Genomic DNA, 26956 nt, shown 5'->3' with positions numbered 1-26956 from the left:
GCTTGACAACACACTGTGTCCAATATTTTCACAAAGGTAAAATAAGTCATATTTTTTGTTCATTTAATAGTTAAAACAAATTTACATTATCGCAATCAGTTGATAAAACATTGTCCTTTACAATTATAAAAGCTTTTTACAAAAATCTACTACTCTGCTTGCATGTCAGCAGGCTGGGGTAGATCCTGCTGAAATCCTATGTATTGAATGAATAGAGAATTCTTTTGAATCGGGAAAAAATCGTTTTTGAATCGAGAATAGTTTTGAATTGAAAAAAAATCGATTTTGAATTGAATCGTGACCCCAAGAATCGATATTGAATCGAATCGTGGGACACCCAAAGATTCACAGCCCTAATGAACAGTAAAATTAACATTGACGTAAGCGCTATCACAACATTCTGGTGGTCCAGGCTGGTCCACCATTATTACATTACCATTAATATTAAGTCATCTAGTCACCATGGCCACAACAATGTCTCCGTATTACAAGACAGTGTACCATTCGAGTCATTTACAAGTTTTATTTTTAAAGTCAAATTGCTACCTACAGTTGCTTTAACGCAGATAAGCAACGCCTCAGTCCGCAACTATAAGCTTTAAATTGCCGCAGAGTGGAAGATTTTCACAAGCTGGAGAGCTAAAGTGTTATCTTGAGGCTGGGAGAGGCTGTAGAAACTTAAGACGGTTCTTTATTGCAAAATACTGCGAAAAAACACACACAAAAACTCCCCTTTTCTTATAATAGTAGGTTCTGGCACATATCCGACCTTTAATTTGAAAAGGGTGTTTCGCAGTCCTGAAATTTTAAGGGCATAAGAGTGGATGAAAATATAGCTCTTGGTAGCGGCTTGTACGTAAGCATGGGTTATAATTAGCTTGAGGAGGGGAAAAAAAGGCATCAAACTGTGCAATCAAGTGAAGGGCTTCGGGGGGAACACGGAGTGAAAGTGAAAGGTTAGTTTGTTTTAAATGTAAAGTGTGATCCTACAACCCCAGTTCGTTGTAGAACGTGTACACAGTCCTGATAATATCAGGCCTAAAGTAACTTATTGAAGACAATATGGTAAATATATCAAAGTAAAAAGGACTACGTATATACCATTTCGAAATGTGTAGTCTTAGAGTAGTCGTAATTATTCAGGTAATAATAATAGAGTTGTAATTGTACTAAATAAAAGTCATAATTTTAAAGTATACTGTTGTAATATTAAGAGGGGAAAAGTTGTTATTTTGAAGGAATAACGTCAAAGTAAAGAAATATATTTTTTTTTTACAATCAGAATCAGAATCTGAAGTACTTTTATACCGTCGGAAAGGTCTCGTTCGCGCCGATGGCGGAAATCTAAATTGGGAACATTTCGTGTTACCATGGCTACACTATTCACGAACAAAATAAAAACACCTTTTGTCTAATACGAGACAAACTGGCCTACGAACCCCCACATATGTTACGCCGTCGGAAAAGTCTATTTTGCGCCTATGGGGGTATTTTAAATTGGGAACATTTCAAGTTACCATGGCGACGCTATTCACAAATAAACAAAAAAATGGGCCAATTGAATGGGTACGCACCTTTATAATGGCAAATATTTCCAACAGAACTGCGAGATTACCTCCTCTTGTAGCTCAGCCATACTTTCACATAGATCAGCTTAACGTCTCATTTTGTTCACACACTTGTCTACTTTAACCCTGGCTAAAAAGTTTTGACGTCCAATGTATGGTTTTGGCTGGAAGGCCATCGGAGTGAGGCGAACGCCATCAGCCCGGCCTTCCTCCATTAAAGCGGATGGCTCACACTCTAATTTACTAGAGCAGGCCTGGGCAATTATTTTGACTCGGGGGCCAAATTTAGAGAAAAAAAATGTGACTGGGGGCCGGTATATCTATTTTTTAGGAAAACTAATACAAAACCTCACAATAAAGTCTGATTGAATGCTAAAAATGTTATGACAGACCACCTTAAAAACGGAATGGAATTTTGAATTTTTCTATGAACGATAAAACCCTGAATATTGAGAACATATGAACCCCCTCTCAATCAACATATTTTACAATCAAACCCCACCAACACTGCTTGGTGCCTCGTCTGACCTGCTGTGACGTAGATTACCATAGTAACTAGTATGGTTGTACGGTATACGGGTATTAGTATAGTACCGCGATACTAATGAATCATATTCGGTACCATACCGCCTCTGAAAAGTACCGGTCCGCCGCACCCTAAGATTTTTTGTTAAAATAAAGCCAATAATGCAATTTTTTCTGGTCCCCTTTATTTAGAAAAGTACCGAAAATATCGAAATAATATTGGTATCAAGACAACACTAGTCACTAAAATATCATGCAAAAGCACAGATTCCAACCATACAAATACTGTGTATAGTTCAAGACTTACGGCCATTAGAAAACATCACTGCACACCATAATGGCAGCTACAGTTCTGATGTTAAAGATTAAAAAAAATTATTTGGGAATGCCCGGCGGGCCAGATTAAAAAGCTTAACGGGCCGCATGTGGCCCTTGGGCCTTAATTTGCCCAGGTCTGTACTAGAGCGTAGAAGCCCTGAACATTTGCTTTTTCTTTGGTGAACAACCTGTCCTCACGGCCACATCTTTTATGCCACTGTCATGTGTTTCGGTGAAAACGTTGACACACATGTCCTCTCTCAGAAAATGTCACTTTTATGGAGCTCATGTGTCCCATTTGGCTTCAGAAGTGTTGCCTTTATCCTAACATAGCTCCACCCCCTCTGAAGTCATGCGTGTGGTAGGGGGTACAAACAATTGCTCTGGCGACATCCAGTGGACACATTTAAAAACAGCAATTTATTTCATTCAAAAATGTCACCTCATTTTTATTTTTAGCAAACTCCTCTTGTGGGCCGGAGGAAACCTGTTGGTGGGCCTGATTCGGCCCGTTGGCCGTACCTTTGACACCGTTGGCCTATATCTTCAAGCAAAAAGCAGATATGAGCCAAAAAATCAAGCTATGCTATGGAATAGATCCCTGTACTTTATCCAAAAAAAAAGATTTGTTGAGTGATAGAGGGTTATTCGCCAGTGCAGTTCCCAAACATATCGAACTATCGTGCGCACCAGACGCCATTTTTCACGACAAAACCGATAAAAACCTGGAAAAGCATTGAGGTCTACAACTTTTTTGTGTGTAGCTAGGTCAAGGACATTGGTATCAAGACTCTCTCTAATAAATATGCATTGTTTTTGCTCTAGTAAGGCTGCATTTCATGATTTAACTTTCTGTCAACTGCCATGTTTGTTGTCTGCCCTTGCTGTTGCACACGCCGTTTACGAGTATGCATGCTTTTCCCCGTCTTTATCAAAATAAAACAACAGATGTCAACATTGTGTATGTGCTGAAAGATTCATTTATGATCGTTGCCTTTGCTAAAGGCTTAACTCTCTTTTGCTCACATTTGCTTTCTTTTATTTAGACTCAACGAGTTGGTGCTTTACGGAACACTCCTAGCACAAATGCACTCTTAAGAAAAACAAATAATATCAAGACAATACTCAAATGGGAAACTCCAAAGTACAAACCCTGTTTCCATATGAGTTGGGAAATTGTGTTAGATGTAAATATAAACGGAATACAATGATTTGCAAATCCTTTTCAACCCATATTCAGTTGAATATGCTACAAAGACAAAATATTTGATGTTTAAACTGATAAACATCTTTTTTTTTGCAAATAATCATTAACTTTGGAATTTAATGCCAGCAACACGTGACAAAGAATTTGGGAAAGGTGGCAATAAATACTGATAAAGTTGAGGAATGCTCATCAAACACTTATTTGGAACATCCCACAGGTGAACAGGCAAATTGGGAACAGGTGGGTGCCATGATTGAGTATAAAAGTAGATTCCATGAAATGCTCAGTCATTCACAAACAAGGATGGGGCGAGGGTCACCACTTTGTCAACAAATGCGTGAGCAAATTGTTGAACAGTTTAAGAAAAACCTTTCTCAAACAGCTATTGCAAAGAATTTAGGGATTTCACCATCTAGGGTCCGTAATATCATCAAAGGGTTCAGAGAATCTGGAGAAATCACTGCACGTAAGCAGCTAAGCTCGTGACCTTCGATCCCTCAGGCTGTACTGCATCAACAAGCGACATCAGTGTGTAAAAGATATCACCACATGGGCTCAGGAACACTTCAGAAACCCACTGTCAGTAACTACAGTTGGTCGCTACATCTGTAAGTGCAAGTTAAAACTCTCCTATGCAAGGCGAAAACCGTTTATCAACAACACCCAGAAATGCAGTCGGCTTCGCTGGGCCTGAGCTCATCTAAGATGGACTGATACAAAGTGGAAAAGTGTTCTGTGGTCTGACGAGTCCACATTTCAAATTGTTTTTGGAAACTGTGGACGTCGTGTCCTCCGGACCAAAGAGAAAAAGAACCTTCCGGATTGTTATAGGCGCAAAATTGAAAAGCCAGCATCTGTGATGGTATGGGGGTGTATTAGTGCCCAAGACATGGGTAACTTACACATCTGTGAAGGCGCCATTAATGCTGAAAGGTACATACAGGTTTTGGAGCAAAATATGTTGCCATCCAAGCAACATTACCATGGACGCCCCTGCTTATTTCAGCAAGACAATGCCAAGCCACGTGTTACATCAATATGGCTTCATAGTAAAAGAGTGCGGGTACTAGACTGGCCTGCCTGTAGTCCAGACCTGTCTCCCATTGAAAATGTGTGGCGCATTATGAAGCCTAAAATACCACAACGGAGACCCCCGGACTGTTGAACAACTTAAGTGGTACATCAAGCAAGAATGGGAAATAATTCCACCTGAGAAGCTTAAAAAATGTGTCTCCTCAGTTCCCAAACGTTTACTGAGTGTTGTTAAAAGGAAAGGCCATGTAACACAGTGGTGAACATGCCCTTTCCCAACTACTTTGGCACGTGTTGCAGCCATGAAATTCTAAGTTAATTATTATTTGCAAAAAAAAAAATTAAGTTTATGAGTTTGAACATCAAATATCTTGTCTTTGTAGTGCATTCAACTGAATATGGTTTGAAAAGGATTTGCAAATCATTGTATTCCGTTTATATTTACATCTAACACAATTTCCCAACTCATATGGAAACGGGGTTTGTATATCAAACAAACCTTTAACGTAGTGGTCACTGCAAATGTGAGCATTCTTCGATTCTGCTCCCTTGGACTGGAGTGTGTGGTTATTTTGATGCCAAAATAACGTTCACAATAATATTGTTTATCAGCAATAATTTGTAGGTAAATATATCGTCCATCAAATTTGGTGTCGGCCCAGACCTAGATTGGATCCATATTTGAATGCAGGTAAGCAGCACCTTTAAGCATGCCTTTAATTATTATGATTTTTTTTTAAAGGGTATTGTAGGGGCATTTGCAGAAAACAGTGGGAGTTTCCCCATGGGCTTTGAATTAATCACTCCTGTTTCTCGTCCCGGCCGCCACCTGCTGGCCGTTTGCAGAGACTACATCTTTAAGTCTCTTCAGAGTTGCTTCACTTTTCTCACCCTGAGGCTCCATGCACCTATGGTGATAGAATGCTTATAAAAATGTGCCCCTCGGGGACACAGTATTGTGTACATGACAAATAACGGCACTAAAAAGACATGAAACCATGTCTGTAAAAACGTGCTGCTATTTAAAGTGACTGCAGATCAGGTCCAAAGTGTGACTCAACGTGGCTGGCTGGCATCAGCCACAAAGCAAACTGTATTAGACACTTCCTCGACCACATCACCTCAGACTTCCACATTTGGAGATTCTGTTTTGAAATCCACAACTACAAATAGCAACAAGAAGGGGAGAGAAGTGGGGGGAAAGTCTGTGGAAACTCCTGAACATCTTACAGAGATCTTACAGAGATCTTACAGAAATCAAGACAAATATGTGTCTAGGAAACAAATCCTTGAATCATTTTTTGGGGGAGGGGGGGAACAAGAGATTTGATCCAGGAATTATAAAAGATTACAGACAAAGAAGATCAGCGATCTAAAATAGTCTTCCAATAAGCCGTCATTGGGCTTTACTCATTGTGGAGGCAATTGAAGGCAAGAGAAACGATATTACTGTTATTATGTTTTTAAGAGGGAAAGTCTTACATGTGGAATGCCATGCTTCTACAGGTCCGACGTCGTGGTCACTGCACCCAAATTACAGAGCACAATGACTCGCCACTAGCTTTTGTGTCGCCGGTGCCGCTTGGCCCTGGATGAGAAGGTCCTCGGCAAGGTCTCTGTTCTCCTGGCCTTGTGCAACATGAAACCTGCAGACCACCAGGGAGTGTTTATTATTACAGCTGAACATGAAGAATGTCCTGGATCATGAACATGCAGATGAAACATTTACAACATTGTTCTTAAAAGTCCCATATCATATTGTTTTTCAACAAGTTTAAACAGGTCCCACAATAGTGTGTTAGAAGTGTGCTGTCCAAAATCTCGCCTTGATGCTTGAATTTGTACCGTTTTTAGGAACACGCCGTTGAAGCAAAGAAAAAGTACCGGGCCAGACAACATCCCTGCAGAGGTCTTTGGGAATTGTGACCTTGATGACATTGTTTTGGAGATCTGCAACCTGGCTCTGATAGAAAACATCAAACCTGATATATGGTCCTTCTTCAACATCATCCCGATGCTGAAGTCTGGACATCTGTCTTAGCCGGAAAACTTTCGTCGTATTAGCCTGACAAAGATGTACAGTACAACCGCATAACCCTAAACCGGATTCAGAATGCTATTGATCTTTATCTAAGGGACAACCAAAATGGTTTCAGAAAAGAAGGGACCACGGTATCCCATATCTCGGCTTTAAGGAGGATCATTGAGACGGTAAGGAAGTACAACCTCACAGCAATCCTCTGTTTCATTGATTTCAAAACAGCTTTTGACTCAATTGACAGAGAGACAATGGTGAAAATCCTCAAGGTTTATGACGACCTCCCTAACCTACTCGTGGCCATAGAGGCCTTGCACAAGAATACGAGAGCCAAGGTGAATACACCAGATGGAAACACGAAGGACTTTGTCATCCAGACAGGTGTGCTGCAAGGACACTCTCACAGGAAACATTTCTCTTTGTCTTAGCTCTGAACTACACACTCAGAAAAGCCATTACTGGGAGGGAGCAGAATTTTGGCTTCACAATAACACCTCAAAGGTCAAGAAGAAACCCTGCCGTAGTCCTAGCAGACCTGGACTATGCAGATGACATCTGCCTGTTGTCTGACCGAGGAGAACAGGCACAAGAGCTTTTGAACAGAGTGCAGGCAAAATGCACCAGGGTCGGTCTCAGGCTGAACACAAAGTAATCCAAGGTCCTTACTTATAACCCGGGGCGTAGGAGCGACTTCAACATTTGGGGACCCCTGGTGTATATCAATAACATTGCTGTACAGTCAGAGGCGAAGTTACTGCACTCTCTTATAGTTGTTGTGTTTTTCTTTGTTTCTTGCATTTAACAAAGAGAGCACTCTCTACCAAGTCCAATTCCTTGGGAGTTAAACATACTTGGCCAATAAAGCTGATTCTGATATATGATAAACACATGTGCCAGAACAGTTGGTTCAATCAATCAATCAATGCAGAAAACTGCAATCGCTCTGGCAAAGTTTCATTAAAGTAACATCATTTTAAGACTGCACTTGCTGCATGGCCGTAAGACCATGCTGATGTATATTCTGTTTGTCACCAAGACCTTAGTCTTCCTGTGTGTCTTGGCAACGCTAGTAAAGCGTAAAAGGAAAACAAAAAATAAACACATATACAGATGCTCGATTTTTGTTTCATTCTTTGTTGAGTTCATTCATTACATGCTGTCCTGTTATTTACTGAACGTAAAGGGTAACTGCACTTTTTTTTTTTTTTTTTGCTTATTGTTCCCAATCCTTATTGGAGACAAGAAGACAAAAGTTTTTTGGGTTTTTTTTGCATTGTAATTTGTAAAATCGGTTCGTTCTCTGTGGCTAGCCATGCAGCTAATGGGATCAATTCATTCTGCCTCTAAGTCAGTTTAAAAATGCATTCAAAGACCGTCCACAATACTTTATTTATGTTCCGCAACCTGTACAGTAACCAAACTGTAGCAACATTGTTATTGTAAGAGCGAACACTTAGGAACTCTTTTTCTAGCGTAGTAACACATCGTCTTGCGACGGCATGCTACGGTGTTACTCATAAACTAGCTACGGCAAGAGGTGAGCGAGCTACTGAGTAAACAGCTGAATGACTTTTGAGTTTGTAATGAACAACACAATGCGAAAGGACACCAATCTGTATTGACTGAAAAACATAAACAATCATATTACAGTACCTGTAAAGTATTAGCCCACATGTTTTGTTTGTACACAGCTAGCTCGACATGAACAAGAACAGGAGAGCCAAGGTGATTACATCAGATTGAAACACAAAAGAGTGTGTCATCCAGATAGGTGTTTCAGTCTCCTCTCCGAGCTGCTACCTTGCTAGGCTGTGTTCCAATGACCCTAGGAGCCATATTGTCCAGGGCTTCTATACCCCTGGAAGGGTCTCCCATGACAAACCGGTCCTAGGTGAGGGACCAGAGAAAGAGCAGCTAAAAGACTTCTATGAATACACAATACAGAGGACCAGGGTTTATACCTTGCTCGGGCGCGTGTCACCGGGGCTCCCCTCTGGAGCAAGGCCTGGAGGTGGGGCTTGAAGAGGCAACATGGGTTCCCCTTCCAATGGGCTCAACACCCGTAGGAGGGTGCATAGAAGTGGGGTGCTCTGTGAGCTGGGCGGCAGTCGAAGGCAAGGCCCTTGGCGGTCCAATTCTTGGCTACAGACGGTAGCTCTTGGGACGTGGAACGTCACCTTGCTGGGGGGGAAGACGCCTGAGCTTGTGCGCGAGGTAGACTAGTTCCAGTTGGATCTAGTCGGTCTCACTTCGACGCACTGCAAGAGCTCTGGAACCAGTCCTCGCGATTTGGGCTGGACTCTCTTTCACTCTTGTTGCTGCGCGGCTCAGAGCCTGCACGTTTGAGTTGGATCTGGGAGTTCTCAATAGGAGATGTATTTCAGAAGGCAGAGCCTTGTAAAAAAAAATCATTGTATGTGATTGGATAAACCACTTGTCAGTTGCAATAGCAGAATCAATGTCAGCACACGACGCAGCTATCTTGAAGGAGTTTGCAATGCCTTCGAGCCCAGATCCTTGTGTGGAGCTCAGCGAACTACAAGGCTCTGGCGAGAGTCAGGTTAGTCCCTGGGACCCCATTTTGAAAATTCCTAGTGCCAACACTGATGGAGTATTGGTGCATGCAAAACAGCAGCAGGCGGTTGTGGGCCACGGGCCGGCGGTTCTAATACTAATCAAATATAATCCGTAGGGTCATTGATAATTAATTGACTTTGACATCCCTGTTTAGAGGGTTTTGAAGGCTACAATAGTGACTCCAATTAGTCGCATCTTTTAAGCGTTTTTTAACCATCTTTAAAATCCTATGAAATAAAGTATGTTCTTGTGGATCCCGACTTCAACAAGTTGATAAACTTATTCGGGTGTTACCATTTAGTGGTCAATTGTACGGAATATGTACTGTACTGTGCAATCTACTAATAAAAGTCTCAATCAATCAGTATCTCAAATTGATTGAGAACAATGGGCAAAATTCCAGAAAAAGTGCAGTTCCCCTTTAAGAAGCTATTGGCATCTATACACAATGACACCTGAAACACTGACCAAAACAGGGAGTAGTGTACCGAGGAGTACCGCTTGGTGGAAACACTGCTATAGTAAAAGTAATCAGTTACCGTTTATAGACCAGGGTCCACTGTTTAAGGATGTTAATAGGATTTGACACTTGTTGTATTTTCTTATTTGCTGTTGGCTTGTCTGTGGGCGTCCCCTTAACTGGCATCGCATTTTTCCGGGCTTTGGTTGTATTTTTGTATTGGCAGTTATAATTTGCACTTGGCCGCTGCTGTCGTCCGTCCACCAAAAACAGCTGATTTTAGCCTGCAAAGGGTTTTTTTTTTCCACATGTTTATTCTGTCAAATGTAAACGGACCGGTTAGAGATGACCGGTGTTGAAACAAGTTGGTCGCCCTAATTCAAAAACATTCATGCCGTGTCACAGAGTGGCGAGGGCCACATGACTAGAGCCAACCTGACAAGGCCCACTCACATGTTTTGCCACCCCGAGTCTGTCCCTTCTGCTGTTAATTTCAAGTCTGTATTCCCCTGCCAGGAGTCTGCTACCAAAAACCCAAACCAGAAGGAATGAACCTTCTCTTTCTGTATCCTCATCCTGACTTATTCTGGGATGCTCTTGGATTACTAACAAAACACACTTCAAGCTAAAAGAAAGACTCCTTAGACTAAAGTATGACCCGTCGCCTCTTTTATTGAGTGCAGTTTGGTGGCTTGGGTTTGGCTGATACTTAATTAAAAGGAAAACTGTGCTGAAAGGAGGTACAGGATGTTTGGGTCCGAGCTTAAACAGGTGGCTCAACTTGTTTTTTGTTTACTTGCTGCTAAGGTCGACTGTGCCTTGGACCACAAGAGTTTGGTAAATAGTATTACGCCTCGGCACTTTGTTTGCAAAGTACCTGTACCTCAAAACGTTGAGACTGTTATTAACTTGAAAACCCAAAAATGTTTCAGAAAATATGTGCTAATTTTACAGATCAAAATTGATGATTGAAGTGGAACGTCTAACTGCCGTTCAAAATGGTATTTGGCAGGGAAAATGCCTTTAAAGGGCCGATTAAGTCCTCACAGCTAACGTTACCCATGCCGCTACCTCTCTGCTCCGCGAGGGCGTATGACATTGCATGCGCGATAGTATGTGACGTATGTAAGAAGGTGCGCTTGTTTTACGTCTCTGTGAGAAGGAGAGACAAGAAAGAGTGAAAAACCTTTGATAAGGATCCTGATAAATGTGTGGATTAGCACCGTCTGTAGAGGACATTTATTTTTGGTTCATTATTTTTGTCTAAGGCGCCTTCTACACTAAGCCAGGGTAAATCCCACCTAACCTTATCCGTGTCCACACACAACAATGCCACCGTTTAAGACTCCCCCCACCCCCCTCCGTCCGCCGGCGCAACGCGACCTAGTACGCATGTGTGATATAAATGCGCGCGTCATAGTCACCTCTGACCTGGAAGTGTATTCTTACCCTGCGTTTCAATGTAGACTATTGCCACATTTCTTTTAACAGTAAATCTTGCTTGCCTCACCATCAGCAGCTGTTAGACTATTGTAGTGAATCACACCTGAGCCATCATACATTAGTTATATCTTTAATGGACGTGTGAAAGTAAACAGTGTGATAAAGAACATTTTACAACAACCAACAACAGGACACTGTGCTTGTGGGCTGAAAAATTCACAATAGTACAAAACTAGATGTTGAGTAATCACGAGTCATACCAAAGACTATAAAAATGGGACCCATTACCTCCCTGCTTGACACTCAGCATCAAGGGTTGTAATTGGGGGTTAAATCACCAAAATGATTCCAGGGCACGGCCACCGCTGCTGCTCACTGCTCCCCTCACCTCCCGGGGGGGGGGGTGAAATGCAGAGGATAATTTCACCACACCTAGAGTGTGTGACAATCATTGGTACTTTAACTTTTAAACTTGACATATATCGCGGACAATAACTGACATTCTGCTTTGCCAGTCCAAATGCATTCGCTATTTTTCGTAGTCTTCCATAGTCCACGGGAGCCCGCGTTGTCGTTGTCTCTCCTTTGACAAATGGACAAAGTTTTTCACTAAGTAGAATCACAGCTGACCTGGACATTCAAAAGTTCTCTTGCCGTTCCTCGGTGACAAACATATCCCACCAGGCTGTCGTTCTTCCAGGGCTTATCCAAAACCGTCGCTCAACCGTCTCTGTTGCCGTCTGAGATGTGTTGTATCCGAAATAGCTGCAATCGCCCGATTTCTACTCTTAGGCAGTGATTTTCAACCTTTTATGAGCCTCGGCACACTTTTTGCATTTACAAAATCTTGCGACACACCACCAACCAAAATGACACAAAATGACACTCTAACACAGTATATAATACATATAGTTAATAATATAGTTTCTAATTGTATTTATACTCACCTGGTGTGAAACTTGGGCCTGAGCATCTAATTTACAATGGCTTTACAAGCTCGCAGTATTAATGTTTCTGCCACAGTGTGGGACTTTTTTGATTTATTTAGCTACAAGTTCAGCAACAAGGTCGCTAACTTTGAGGGCTCTCTTGTTTACCTTTGTGGTTTTCTCAGAAAAGTTGCCTGTTTCTCATTGTTGGTACGTAGGCGTACAAAATAGTCCATCGGCTTGTTTTGAACGGAAGGGTGTTTCGTTTGGAGATGGCGTTTAAGCTTGCTTGGCACCATGGCACTATTGGACAGCTTCTCACCACACACCAAGCACTGTGGAGTCGGTGCTGTCGCATCCCCGGTGAAAGTAAATAAAAAATATTTTTCTTAGTGGAATATTTGATGTGAAGTAATCGGAACCTTGGATAGGTCAATAATTCATAATAACATTGAGTTTGATTCAATATTATGGTTTGAACAATGACAGTTTGAAAGAAAAAAAAACAGTTTGGTTTTATTAGTAAACATTGCAACTTTTTCTAAATTACATTTAACCTTTAAGCTATTTTATTTCACTTTTGTTATGTTTTTGTTTATTTTAATAGTATTTTTAGAATGTGCCGTGGGTCTTTAAAACATTAGCTGTGGGCCGCAAATGGCCTCCGAGGCCAACTTTTGACACCCCTGTTATAGATAATAAAAAATTAAATCTGATAAATCTATGGATAAAAAGCAGAGCCTGGCGACGCATGCGCGTTTATCATAACTCTCTCGCTCTCTCTGTCTCTGCCCCTCCCTCACGAATGCTGCTGCGCCACAATTTGTTTTGTTTTTAACCCCTTCTCAACCCTGAACGTACATTGAAAATACACGCAACCCTAACTCGAAATGCTGGACATTTGAGGCATTTAAGAAACTCCGCCCTGACAGCTCCGCAAAAGAGGACATGCCCGGTGAAAAGAGGACGTATGGTCAGTCTATCGTAGCCCGTTAGCTGCTAGCATGCCGTGTGTTGTGCCTCAGTGTGCATTGTTTACACAACGTGCGTTACGCTACTTAATATGTCCGTGTGGAAACTCGTTCGGTACACCTCCGAACCGAACCGGAACCCCCGTACCGAAACGGTTCAATACAAATACACTTACTGTTCCTAACCTAATGTAGACATCATAGAATCATCATACTGGTGTGATTATATGCATCAAGTGTTAATTCAAAGCTAAGGCAAAATATCGAGATATATATTGTGTATCGTGTGACATGGCCTAAAAAATATCGAGATATTAATAAAAGGCCATTTCGCCCAGCCCTACTGTTTGAGTTTGAGTTTGAGTTTATTTCGAACATGCAAGCATACAACATGATACATCACAATTTCCAGTTTCTCTTTTCAACATGTTCGAAAAGGAGTAGGAAGAAGCAGAGCTTACTTAAAAAGAAATGTGACCACTTGCTGTTCTGCTGAGACTATATCCATTTCATCTGGTTCACCTTCATTATTCACAGCTTTCGCATAGGATCTTGGTTTAATTCGGTGCCCTGTCACGATGATATCATTCATTCGTTTGTCCTGATCCATTTCATCTATGATATTCCTCAGCATGTTGTTGTCTTCTTGAAGGATCTTCATTTGTTTGCTCATTTCAGTGGCTTCATTATTTCTGGTGTTGTTCTGAGTTTGCAGACTTTCTATATTTTGCTGCAAACTTTTCACATCTTGTTTGTGTTCTGTTGTTGCTTTTCTCAGCTCTTTTTTCATTTCTTTTATTTCTTCTTTCATTTCATTAATTTCTTCTTTCATTTCTTCTCTCCATTCTTTCAATTCTTCTTTCATTTCGTTAAATTCATGTAATAGGTTTTGTAGTATCCCTTCTTGATTCCCCTCATGTCCTGTATCCAGCCTCAAATCTTGTTCCCATTTGTGTTCTGTGTCAGCTGGCACCGAACGTTTCGGGATTTCAATCTTTCCTTTAACCTTTTTGCATCGCGGCAGTCGCTGACGTCAGTGCCTCTTGTGTCTTAACTGCAGTTACTTCTTTAGCAACTTGCGGCACTTTTAACTTGTTTTTTCAACAATTTCGTACCTTGCGCCGTTCAGAGACCAATTTGAGGTGTCAGCCTGTCAATTTATATCACTCTGCGGCGTCGGAATCACTTTAAAACAGCTGTAAACTCGCCGTAGCTTTTGGTTGCTAAGCAACCGCTTTGAACTGCGGCAAGGCCCCGTTGGCTTGAGGTTAACAGCTCTTCCAACTCGCCTTATTTCAGCATATCAGTGCCTCTCAACTGATCAAAATCAAATCGAAGATGCCAGGTGACCCTCCTGTGGCTGTGATCGCAAATCAGTGGTCAAAATCTTCAGATTTAACAAAAACTCCGGTAGCAGAAGCGAAGCCTTTTTCTCTGCGTCCTTTCTCATTGACAGGAAGTGATGTGTTCTTTCTGACGTCACTTCCTCTCCGAACTCTGTTTATAAACGATCAATGAGTTCATACAAAGCTAAGAGCCGGAGATTCAAGAGATAGACGGCGCACTTACCCGTGTAAAAAATTGTCAGAGGAGGGGAACCTTAAACGATGATTTATTGTGGCTGAAACGGTGCTTAGGCTAAATAATTATTTGTTTAAGGGGTTATCCGGCTTAGTGTAGACAGAGCCTAAGTTACAAACTTCTGGAGGGAACAGCCTTTAATGCCTAACACAAACATCCACTGCAGAGGATGCTGGCTCACAGGAGGTTATAAGAATTGTCTAGATCCAACCAATTTGTGTCATTCCCTGTAAACCAAAGAAGTAATCAGCTAACTCACAAACAGCTGGACAAACAAAACCAAGTAAGGGTGCTCAACAAATCATTTGGTGAGCTTGACAGAGGTCTCCGCTCTGTACTTTACATTACGCAATGAGCCTCATTTGGCTAAAGTGAGTTTGTTATTTGTAGCTCTTGGTCAAAGTATCATTGTACACAGCTCAACATCAGCCAAAAACAGAAAAGCCCCGCATAACTTTGGCTTTGAACTCACCATTGACAGCGCTTTAAAATCACTGGCTGCCAGAAGTTGTTGTCACCATGTGTGATATATGATACATTTTGCGGTACCAATGTATAGCTATTTGTTTCGAAACAGACATTATTTAGCAAAATATATGTCTTCTTCCCACTAAGCTGTGTGGTGTGGCGCTAGCTATAGGCTCCTTTTAAAACAAGCTGACCTCGCCCTTTACCTCTCAAGGTGCAAAGAACCACCACAAGTACCACACTTCATGCAACCTTGCAACTATTGTTCTAGAAGTCCAAAGCAAGTGGGAGGTGGTGTGCCAGTCACTACTTGGCGCATTGTTTGCATTTCTTGGCCTTTGCTGACGGTGCAAGTCAAACCAGACATTTTTACCAGCGCATTTGTCATTATTCCTAAATACAGGAGGCCACCACCCACATTTAAACACCGAAAAATCTCACAAGTGGGGGGGGGGGGGGGGGTTTATTATAACTTTGATATCTTAAAATGATCCCACAAGAAGCTGGCGCTTTCTATTTGGATGGGGTAATTTCTGAAGATTTAGGGCCGGATCTACTAAAACGGGAGTCAGCAACGCGCGGCTTTCGAGCCACACGCGGCTCTTTAGCGCGGCCCTAGTGGCTTCCTGGAGCTTTTTCAACAATGTATGAAAATGGAAAAACACAAACCTCCCTAATTGTTGGAAATCCCACTGTTTACATTAAACATGCTTCACTGATGAGAGTATTTGGCGGGTGCCATTTTGTCCTAATTTCGGAAGTCTTTGAACGCACCGTAGTTTGTTTACATGTACAACTTTCCTTGATGCTGCCACAGAAAGACGTGTTTTATGCCACTCCTTCTTTGTCTCTATTTGTCCATCAAACGTTTTATGCTGTGCGTGAATCCATCAAGATCCAGGGCCGGGAGGTGACAGTAGTGGAGCAGTACAAGTACCTGGGAGTCCACTTGAACAGCAGACTGGACTGGAAGGACAACTGCAAAGCTGTTTACAAGAAGGGCATGAGCAGACTCTTTTTCCTGAGGAAGCTTAGGTCCGTCCTTTAATGTGTGCAGTAAGCTGTTGGAGATCTTTTATCAGTCCGTTGTGGCCAGTGCACTGTACTTTGCAGTGGTTTGTTGGGGGAGCAGCACCAGCAAAAGGGACTCAAACCGGATTGATAAACTGATCCAGAAAGCCGGCCAAACTATTGGTACGCAGTTGGAGGCGTTTGTGTCAGTGAGGGACAGGAGGACACTGGACAAACTGCTCGCCATCATGGACAATCCTGCCCATCCACTCCACCTGACAATTAAGGGACAGTTCCAAAACCATCAATCTGTCAATCCTTTCCGTGTCCGGGCCAGGTAAGGTTCCCCGTGTTTAGTCAAATTAAGCCTGTGGCTCCAGGAGAACAATTCCGTCAATTCTTAAAGGAATTGACGGAAGGGCACCACCAGGAACACAAAGCCATACAATTATTGAAAGCGTTCATTTTACAGTTTACAGATAAACCATTCTTCCATTTGGACTTAAGCGATCTTCTACTACTACATACTCCAACAGGCTCCTTCAACTTCCTTCCCGCACTGTGCGATTCAAGAACTCCTTCATTCCGTACTCCATCCAGCTGTATAATCACTCGCCATACAGCAATAGATGACATCTGCCTATTACCTGACACCTGACATGTTAGCTACTTCTCTTTATTTATAATGTTTATAATGTCTATTTTCTATTTCCTGCTGGACCTACTCTCTATTTTATGCTGCTGCTGTCATATATACTGTATATACTATAATATTGTACATGGTCATTGGTTTATATTGTATATATGTTATAGACATAATATAATATATCAGTATATAAATTATTCTGTACACATATTATGTATATATTTGTATACATGTTAGATTTTTTTATAGCTATATTAGTCTATTTATACCTGCATTGTCCTTTCCATCCTTACACTTTCCATCATTGTAACTGAGCTACTGTGTTGAACAATTTCCCTTGTGGATCATTAAAGTTTGTCTAAGTCTAAGTCTAATCCACAAAGGTGAGCTTTGTTGATGTTATTGACTTGTGTGGAGTGCTAATCAGACATATCTGGTCATGCAAGCTAATCCATGCTAACCTGCTATTTATGCTAGCTGAATGTACATAATGCATCATTATGCCTCGTATTTTAGGTATATTTGAGGTCATTTTATTTGTAGTTTCCGTTCCCTTCAACTTGAACACACACATTTAAAGCATTACATGGATTAAATTCTTTAAAATGAAGTGAAGTGAATTATATTTATACAGCGCTTTTCTCTTGTGACTCAAAGCGCTTTACATAGTGAAACCCAATATCTAGGTGATGATTAATCCAGTGTGGGTGGCCCTGGGAGCAGGTGGGTAAAGTGTCTTGTCCAAGGACACAACGGCAGTGACTAGGATGGCGGAAGCGGGGATCGAACCTGGAACCCTCAATTTACCCTATTGTGGAGCTATGCCGCCCCACAATAGATAAGTTTGTTTCTCTGTCAGGGCTGACATACCCTGAAGGAGCATCACTACCTCATTGTCTTTAAAATACTGAAGCACAATGAGTCCAAAAGTCGGCTGGAAGTGGAGCTGCGAAACATGTCAGTCCTAAATCTCACCGAGGTGTTAAAGTGGAGCAAGATACGCCGCAGCACAAGCTGTCCTTCCAGGACGGTACCACTGCCGTTTGTTTGCTTCTATACATACAAACTTTTCCCCACTTTAAGTGTTTTGCGTGCACACATATTTTTAGTTAAATGACTCTCTGGCAACGGCAAATCTGATATTTTCTTGCCTTCAAAAAGCAGCTGAGACAGAGGGTTTCAGGAATAAACTTGGCACAGGCAATCCGTGGAAGCATAACTTATCATCACAGCTGCGATAAGCTTGCACTCTACTCGGTTGACTGGCAAGCGTCGTCTGGCGTCACAGTATATATTTAAATCCCATTGTTCATTCTGACTCAGCCTAAAGGCAAAAGTTAGCACGGTTTAAACTTGTGAGTTTTTCACAAGTTTCTCAGCCATCCCCCACTAAAACTTTCCCACAGTGACCTCCCACATATCACCACCTACGATTTAACCGCCGCTTTTTTTCTTCAGGTCCCTTTTACACTTCCGGCGCCGTTCGTGTCCAGGTTTGTGTCCGGGACCCTGTAATTTCCCCAGCAGCCAGTCACATGGGCCCCTGTCAAGTCTGCCATTCATAAAGTAGAAAGTAGCTCTTAGTGGTCCGTTGAGTTTATTGAAACATTAAATTTGTGATGGCATGTGGTATCTTTAGCTGTTGCCTGTCTCACGTGACTTGCTTACATCAACTGACAATTATGTCCTCCTCGTGGGTGTGGGTTGAGCCTTGGTCAGCATGGTGACAAAAAAACCAGAAACATCCATTCCTGGGCAGTGGAGCGGACAAAAACAGGCAAAATGCGAGAGCCTTTCCCCTCGCCATTGTTATCATTCTAGAGTGTGAGCACAAACATTAACAGCAATGCCAGCGGGGCCTTTAAATCTGCAGATTTGTGCCCTGTCACACTTTCCAAGTTGGCCTTGTTGCAAGAGGAATTGTTTTGATCTGAAGTGATTTTAGGCTAGGATAGAATAGGATAGGGTGCATAGGAAATACTTTTATTCATCCCACAATAGGGAAATGATATGGTTGCAGTGCAGAATCAAAAAAGTCCACAAAAAAGTATTAAGTAGTGCAAAGGTTACAAAAGCGCTACACATGGGGCTGGAGGGACTTTTTTTTTTTTTTAGGCTATGTCTACACCAGGGGTCACCAACGCGGTGCCCGCGGGCACCAGGTAGCCCGTAAGGACCAGATGAGTAGCCCGCCGGCCTGTTCTAAAAATAGCTCAAATAGCAGCACTTACCAGTGAGCTGCATCTATTTTTTAAATTGTATTTATTTACTAGCAAGCTCGTCCCGCTTTGCCCGACATTTTTAATTCTAAGAGAGACAAAACTCAAATAGAATTTGAAAATCCAAGAAAATATTTTAAAGACTTGGTCTTCACTTGTTTAAATAAATTCATAATTTTTTTTTACTTTGCTTCTTATAACTTTCAGAAAGACAATTTTAGAGAAAAAATACAACCTTAAAAATGATTTGAGGATTTTTAAACACATATACCTTTTTACCTTTTAAATTCCTTCCTTTTCTTTCCTGACAATTTAAATCAATGTTCAAGTAAAAAAAAAATTTTTATTGTAAAGAATAAAAAAATTGATTTTAATTTAATTCTTCATTTTAGCTTCTGTTTTTCCGACGAAGAATATTCGTGAAATATTTCTTCAAACTTATTATGATTCAAATTCAAAATAATTATTCTGGCAAATCCAGAAAATCTGTAGAATCAAATTTAAATCTTATTTCAAAGTCTTTTGATATATTTTTTTTAAATTTTTGTTCTGGAAAATCTAGAAAAAATAGTCATTTGTCTTTGTTAGAAATATAGCTTGGTCCAATTTGCTATATACTCTAACAAAGTGTAGATTGGATTTTAACCTATTTAAAACATGTCATCAAAATTCTAAAATTAATCTTAATCAGGAAAAATGACTAATGATGTTCCAAAAATTATTTTTTTAAGTTTTTCTCTTCTTTTTTTCGGTTGAATTTTGAATTTTAAAGAGTCGAAATTGAAGACAAACTATGTTTCAAAATTTAATTGTCATTTTTTTTCGTGTTTTCTCCTCTTTTAAACCGTTCAATTAAGTGTAGATATCATTAATTATTAATAATAACAGAGTTAAAGGTAAATTGAGCAAATTGGCTATTTCTGGCAATTTATTTAAGTGTGTATCAAACTGGTAGCCCTTCGCATTAATCAGTACCCAAGAAGTAGCTCTTGGTTTCAAAAAGATTGGTGACCCCTGGTCTACACTAACCCGGATAACCCCTTAAACGAACAATTATTTAGCCTAAGCACCGTTTCAGCCACACTAAACTATCGTTTAAGGTCCCCCTCCTCCAACAATTTTTTAAGTGCGCCGTGTATTTCATGAATCTCTGGGTCTTAGCTTTGTATGGACTCATTGATCGTTCACAAACTGAGTTCGGAGAGGAAGTGACGCCAGAAAGGCCACGCCCCACACAGGAAGTGACGTCAGAAAGAAGGCGCCACAGCCAGCTTCATAATAAAGCGGTTTCGTAACTCGGAGCTAACCACTGGAAATATGGAGGCGAGTCATCCAGACGTGCCCGTGTTTCTCCCTTCGTCTGTACAGACGCTTGTGGAAATCACACATGAATACCTTAAAAGAAAGCGGTTGCAGCTATTTGGGATACAACACTTCTCAGACGGCAAGAGAACTTTCCAATGTCCAGGTCAGCTGTGATTCTACATACTAAAAAACTTCGTCCATTTGTCGAAGGAGAGACAATGAGAATGCGGGCTCCCGTGGATGTGATTAAAAAAAAAGGTAGCGTGTGCTATGTATTACCTGGCCGTCGAGGGAAGACTACGGAAAACGGCGAATGCTTTTGGACTGGCAAAGCAGACTGTATCAGTTATTGTGCGCCATGTATGTCGCAGACTCAACGTCTAGGTCCAGAGTATATAAAGTCACCAAAAACGAATGGACAATGAAGGTGAAGGCAAAAGAGTGGGGAGTGTCCTAGATTGATTGATGTCAAATGTTCTTTATCACATTGTTTACGTTCACGTGTCCAGTAAAGATTTGATTAATTTATGATGGCTCAGGTGTGATTCACTACAATAGGGCCCCACAGCAGACTGGATTCCAGTTAATTGAAATACCACAACACTGGATATTGTTCAGATAAGTTATATTTAAGGACTTGCACACAAAGCAACACTGGAGATGACTATGACGTGCACATTTTCCGCACGTGTACTGTACTAGGTCGCGTTGCGCCGGCGGACGGAGGGGGTCGAGGATGTCTTAAACAACCATTGTGTGTGTGTGGACCAGGATAAGGTTAGGTGGGATTTACCCACATCACCCCTATATTAGCGTCCCTTCACTGGCTCCCTGTGCGTTACAGAATCAATTTTAAACTCATTTTATTTGTTTTTAAATGTCTAAACAACCTCGCGCCAACATATCTCTCCGACCTCCTTCAGCCTTACTGCCCCACCCGATCCCTAAGATCAGCCGATCAGCTGCTACTGACGGTCCCGGACACAAGGCTGAAGCTTAGAGGTGACAGAGCTTTCGCTGCTGCTGCTCCCAAGCTCTGGAACGACCTACCTCTGAGTGTTAGACAAGCCTCCTCTCTTCCTGTTTTTAAATCTCTCTTAAAAACATATTTTTATTCCATGGCTTTTAACACTGAGTGATATCCATCCTGCAATGGCGCCCCATAATACACCTGCTGTGAACCTGTTTTTATGTTTTTATGTTTTTATATTTTATTTATTTATTTTGTATCGTGTTCTGTTTGTGTTGTGTTGTGTTTGCTCGGTTCTCGCATTATCTTTTAACCTGCCCATTGTACAGCATTTTGGCTACCCCTGTGGTAAATTTTAAATGTGCTTTATAAATAAAGTTGATTTGATTTGATTTGATTTACCCTGGATAACCTTAGCCGACTTAGTGTTGAAGGGGCTTTAGTCTTTATTTGAAGGGACAATGCACAGAAACATTAAGCTCAAAGACAGATATGTTCTGCACCAGATTATAGCTAAATAGCTCATTTCCATCTGCAGTCCCTGGCTACCTAAATTAAAGAGATACAAAAAACATCCAATCAAATTATAACAATAAAATTATACTATAGCATGTAATCAAATTAAGAAAAGTCATAAAATGCCCTCTCATTGACACATACGTATACATTACAACCACACCTCATTTACATCCTCACACAGACAATAAATGCTCTTGTTCACATCTGTCATCGTATGTAAAAATAACCATGATTTTAACACACACACCTCACAGCTTACAGCAAAATGTTCTCATGCATAAATATAATACACATTAAGTTGACATGTCAAACTGAGTGCCCACCTCAGTGACCGTGTGAGCAACTTCGATTGCTCCAAAGCCACTTTTTAAGTTCAATTGTGAATGAAGAGTAATCTGTTAGACTTTTCAAGTTTGTTGTGAGGTCGTTCCATTCCTTTACCGCTTTATATAAAAAGGCAGATTTTTACAGCTAATTGTGTATATATAATTCATACACACATACACATTGGCCCTCCAGACACATTTTTTCTCTCAATGTGGCCCCCCGAGTCAAAATATTTGCCCACCTCTGTCGTAACTGGAACGCTCACAACTCGGCTGTGATGACATTCCGAGCTGTGACATCCAACTTCCGAGGTAATAGCAGCACAGCGTAAAAGCCGCGGATTCGCCTCGCCTCACAAAGAGTCAAACCACTTAATGAAGGACAAGAGAATTCACCCACTTCTTTTCATTCCGCTGGGACACAAACGCACGCACCTGATGTAACCGATGAAAACTTACCAACTTCATTTTCATTTATCGTCGGTTAGTTGACTTATCAAATATCGCCCAGGGCCTAGAATTTTTTTGTTTTTGTTTATTTATTTAAAATAACTAAAAAAATGTACCTTCCAATTGCAGTACAATACTAAACAATTATGTAATGAGAAATAAGTTTGTATCCTTTTAAATGGTTTCTTGCATTATTATTATTATTACATCCATCCATCCATTTTCTACCGCTTTATTATTACATATTATGATTATATTACGTTATAAACACTGTGTATTTTATATCGGTTAACTCTGGGTGTCTGCATAAAGCCAAATATTTTTGAAAGTAAATTATTGCATATTGTCCTAATGTGTTAGATTGACAGTCTAAAAGTAACATGTCTTCAATCGTAATTTTCACACTTGTATGCATTTTTATGTATAAAATATAAAAATTGCATATCGAATTGCAATTTTAGAGAGAAAAATTGCAATCAAGGGTTTTTTTCTCAAAATCGTGCAGCCCTGTAACAGATTTACACCAATGTTCACATAACTGTTAGTTATACCAATAGTTTGTTGGTTATATGCAAAAAAAAAAATGTCTAAATGCCTCACTAGTTTGAAAGCTGTAAAATTAGCACTGGCCATCTAACTTTCAACCTCCATGAAGCAGGAAGCAGGTTACTGCTATCTCTACGCTGTAATAAGTCTGAGCGGAAGATTTTTTCGTGATGTATCACGTCTCAAGTAAGATGCTGCATGGAAATTGTTGTTCTTAGTGAGGTTGGCTGGCCTGGCGTTGAATTCAACATGGTTCTTTACGACGAAGCATGCCGATGCAAAACCACATCAAACTACCACGGTCCCCCATTGACCTGTGCAGCGCCAGCCTCACACTGCACACTCCGGCGCTTCTTCTTCTTTTTTCCAAACAAACCACGTTGTTTGCTCAGAAAAATAAATGCAGCGGCGACAGTAAAAGCAACGTCCAAATTACACTTTGAGTTCAAGTCAGCCCCGCTGCAGCCAAAGTTGATTCTGGTTCCACATCACAGCTTGAAAATCTCCATTTATAAACTCGCATCCAAATGCAGATTGTTGTTACTTTTCGACTTAAGAGCATTTTTGAGGCCATGTTTGAACTGATAAATAAACAGAGGAGCATTCTGGACCTCGAAACAGTTTAACTCCACCCTGTCTTGCTCTGTCATTTCAAAAAGCAACAGGGAGATTCTAAAATGGTATCCGGCACAAGCAAACAACATGAGAGTTAATGGTCATTTGAGCACTTGAGCCAAACAAAAGTTCAACTTGCAAGGTGAAAAACAAAGAGTCTAAACATGCGGAGGCATCATCATCAAGCAGCACATCTGTGGTGATGCAGATCTTGCTGTGCTGTTTCCTGCTGCCGCGTGACACACGAGAGCACGCAGTCGACATCAAGCAAGGTACCACTTTAGCAGAATTGGGGATAATGTGCTTCAATTTATGGAAACAAACTTCCAAGAAAAGCTGCGCGTTAAATCTTTAATTATGCTCCTCAAGAATGATGGCTGTCACGCAAATATGCACACCAGGATAATACATAGACATCACGAGAACATTTTAGGGGAGGTTTGGGGGGATGGCATGCTGCAAATAGCACTCATTTCGGGGTTAGATTAGCGATGGAGATCTTGAGGCATCATTTATGGTCACTTGTGTGTTTTAGAACGTGTCATTATTTGGGTGTGGGCATTTCCTACGCGGCCGGCTTCAAATTGAGAAATTACAGCTGGACTATGTCAAAGTAAGCAAGGCAAAGGTGGAGGATGAAGGGAAGATAACACAGGAGGATGGAGCGGCCGGAGGAAACACAACATCGCGACCCAAAAAGCCGGCTGTAATTGTAGGCGTTTCCCCTGCAGTGGTGCCTTGTTTCCAGCACTCCCCTAAATAGTATGAAAACATTTTTTTAAACTAACAGTAAGATTCATGTAAACTGCTGACCCCCGTGATGATGCCATGTCACTGTATGAAAGCTCTCACACGTGTAGCAATGTCCCACTTTGCTGGATTCTGTGTGAAAGGCGCAAGATATTAGGGCTGTGAATCTTTGAGTGTCCCACGATTCGATTCAATATCGATTCTTGGGGTCGCGATTCGATACTAAATCGATTTTTTCCAATTCAACGCGATTCTGGATTCAAAAACGATATTTTCCCGATTCAAAAGGATTCTCTATTCATTCAATACATACGATTTCAGCAGGATCAATCAATCAATCAATGTTTATTTATATAGGATCTACCCCAGTCTGCTGACATGCAAGCAGAGTAGTAGATTTTTGTAAAAAGCTTTTATAATTGTAAAGGACAATGTTTTATCAACTGATTGCAATAATGTCAATTTGTTTTAACTATTAAATGAACCAAAAATATGACTTATTTTATCTCTGTGAAAATATTGGACACAAGCTTATGAGATGCGATGCAAGTGTAAGCCACTGTGACACTATTGTTTTTTATTTTTATTTTTTATAAATGTCTAATGATAATGTCAACGAGGGATTTTCAATCACTGCTATGTTGAAATTGTAACTAATATTGATACTGTTGTTGATAATATTCATTTTTGTTTCACTACTTTTGGTTTGTTCTGTGTCGTGTTTGCGTCTCCTCTCAATTGCTCTGTTTATTGCAGTTCTGAGTGTTGCTGGGTCGGGTTTGGTTTTGGAATTGGATTGCATTGTTATGGTGTTGATGTGTATTGTTTTGTTGGATTAATTAATTTAAAATAAATAAATAAATAAATAAATAAAAGTAAAAAAAATAGATTTTTTAAAAATGAGAATCGTTTCTGAATTTTCTCACACCCCTACAAGATGTATACACTACCGTTCAAAAGTTTGGGGTCACATTGAAATGTCCTTATTTTTGAAGGAAAAGCACTGTACTTTTCAATGAAGATAACTTTAAACTAGTCTTAACTTTAAAGAAATACACTCTATACATTGCTAATGTGGTAAATGACTATTCTAGCTGCAAATGTCTGGTTTTTGGTGCAATATCTACATAGGTGTATAGAGGCCCATTTCCAGAAACTATCACTCCAGTGTTCTAATGGTACAATGTGTTTGCTCATTGGCTTAGAAGGCTAATTGATGATTAGAAAACCCTTGTGCAATCATGTTCACACATCTGAAAACAGTTTAGCTCGTTACAGAAGCTACAAAACTGACCTTCCTTTGAGCAGATTGAGTTTCTGGAGCATCACATTTGTGGGGTCAATTAAACGCTCAAAATGGCCAGAAAAAGAGAACTTTCATCTGACACTTGACAGTCTATTCTTGTTCTTAGAAATGAAGGCTATTCCACAAAATTGTTTGGGTGACCCCAAACTTTTGAATGGTAGTGTATGTATATATATATATTTTTTTTGTTTTGTTTTTTTGTTTGTTTGTTTGTTTGTTTAAACAGTACAATCACTAATTCAAGAAAATAAAATCAGGCTTATGGGGTGTGACATAATTGACCCAGTTTTCCCAGTATGAAGTACATTGCTCCAATTTATAATTAATAAAAGCAGTTATCTTTTCCATTTTATATATGTCCATTGTGATTTCCATCCATTGCTTCAAAGTTGGGCTCTCCTGGGATATCCATTTCCTAGTAGTGGTCTTTTTACAGACCACTGCTTCTTCCTACTCCTTTTCGAACATGTTGAAAAGAGAAACTGGAAATTGTGATGTATCATGTTGTATGCTCGCATGTTCAAAATAAACTCAAACTAGTAAAAAATAAAAAATATTATTTATTTATTATTATTTACTACCTGTTTATATTATTTTATTTTTGATTATTACTGTTAGTATTAATAATGTATTATTCTTATTTAATTTATTTATCTGTAAATATTACTAGTTTGTTTTGTTTTCTTGCTGTTTTTATCGTTGGGATATACACAAAAACATATTTTGACATTTAGGGCAGACAATAGATATATGATGTATGCAAATATGATGTAATGGATAGGAATGGCTGACGCTGAATGTCAATAAAAATTAAATGGGGGGCAAAAAAAGAAAGGCACAAGATAAGGCAGGAATCCTCTGTTATGACTTTGTTTAAGACAATTTTGTGGAATCTGTGCATGTTATGACATGATTTGAATTCCATTCAAAAGCAAGGGCTAACATTAGCTAAGCGGTTAGCTCATACGTCTATTAAAAAAACACACATTTATATTCGAAATTAACTTAAATCAAAACAATCACAGATACAACTTGACTAAAGTGACAAAACACAGAAAAGGGGATTTAACATTTGCAACCCACCCGAATTTTTTGAAGAAACCAACGAAATGATGCCTCCAGCTGCTTTTTTTCTTTTACAATGAGGAAACAAAACAACAAATCCCCGGATGTGGG

The 26956-nt window shown here is 40.3% G+C and overlaps 1 long non-coding RNA gene across 1 annotated transcript; it reads right to left on the bottom strand.

Annotated features, from left to right (window-relative positions):
- Positions 1-2848: 2848 nt before the first annotated feature.
- Positions 2849-26956, bottom strand: LOC133646235 (uncharacterized). The gene is made up of 3 exons (XR_009825248.1): positions 26864-26956; positions 6133-6296; positions 2849-2955 (listed from the first exon to the last, which is right to left on the bottom strand). It is a non-coding gene; the product is annotated as an uncharacterized LOC133646235 (long non-coding RNA).

The sequence above is a fragment of the Entelurus aequoreus genome, linkage group LG03 (assembly GCF_033978785.1).
Source record: "Entelurus aequoreus isolate RoL-2023_Sb linkage group LG03, RoL_Eaeq_v1.1, whole genome shotgun sequence".
Lineage (NCBI taxonomy): Eukaryota > Metazoa > Chordata > Actinopteri > Syngnathiformes > Syngnathidae > Entelurus > Entelurus aequoreus.
The sequence above is the reverse complement of the archived record's forward strand: the minus strand, read 5'-3'. Positions and strand labels throughout refer to the sequence as shown.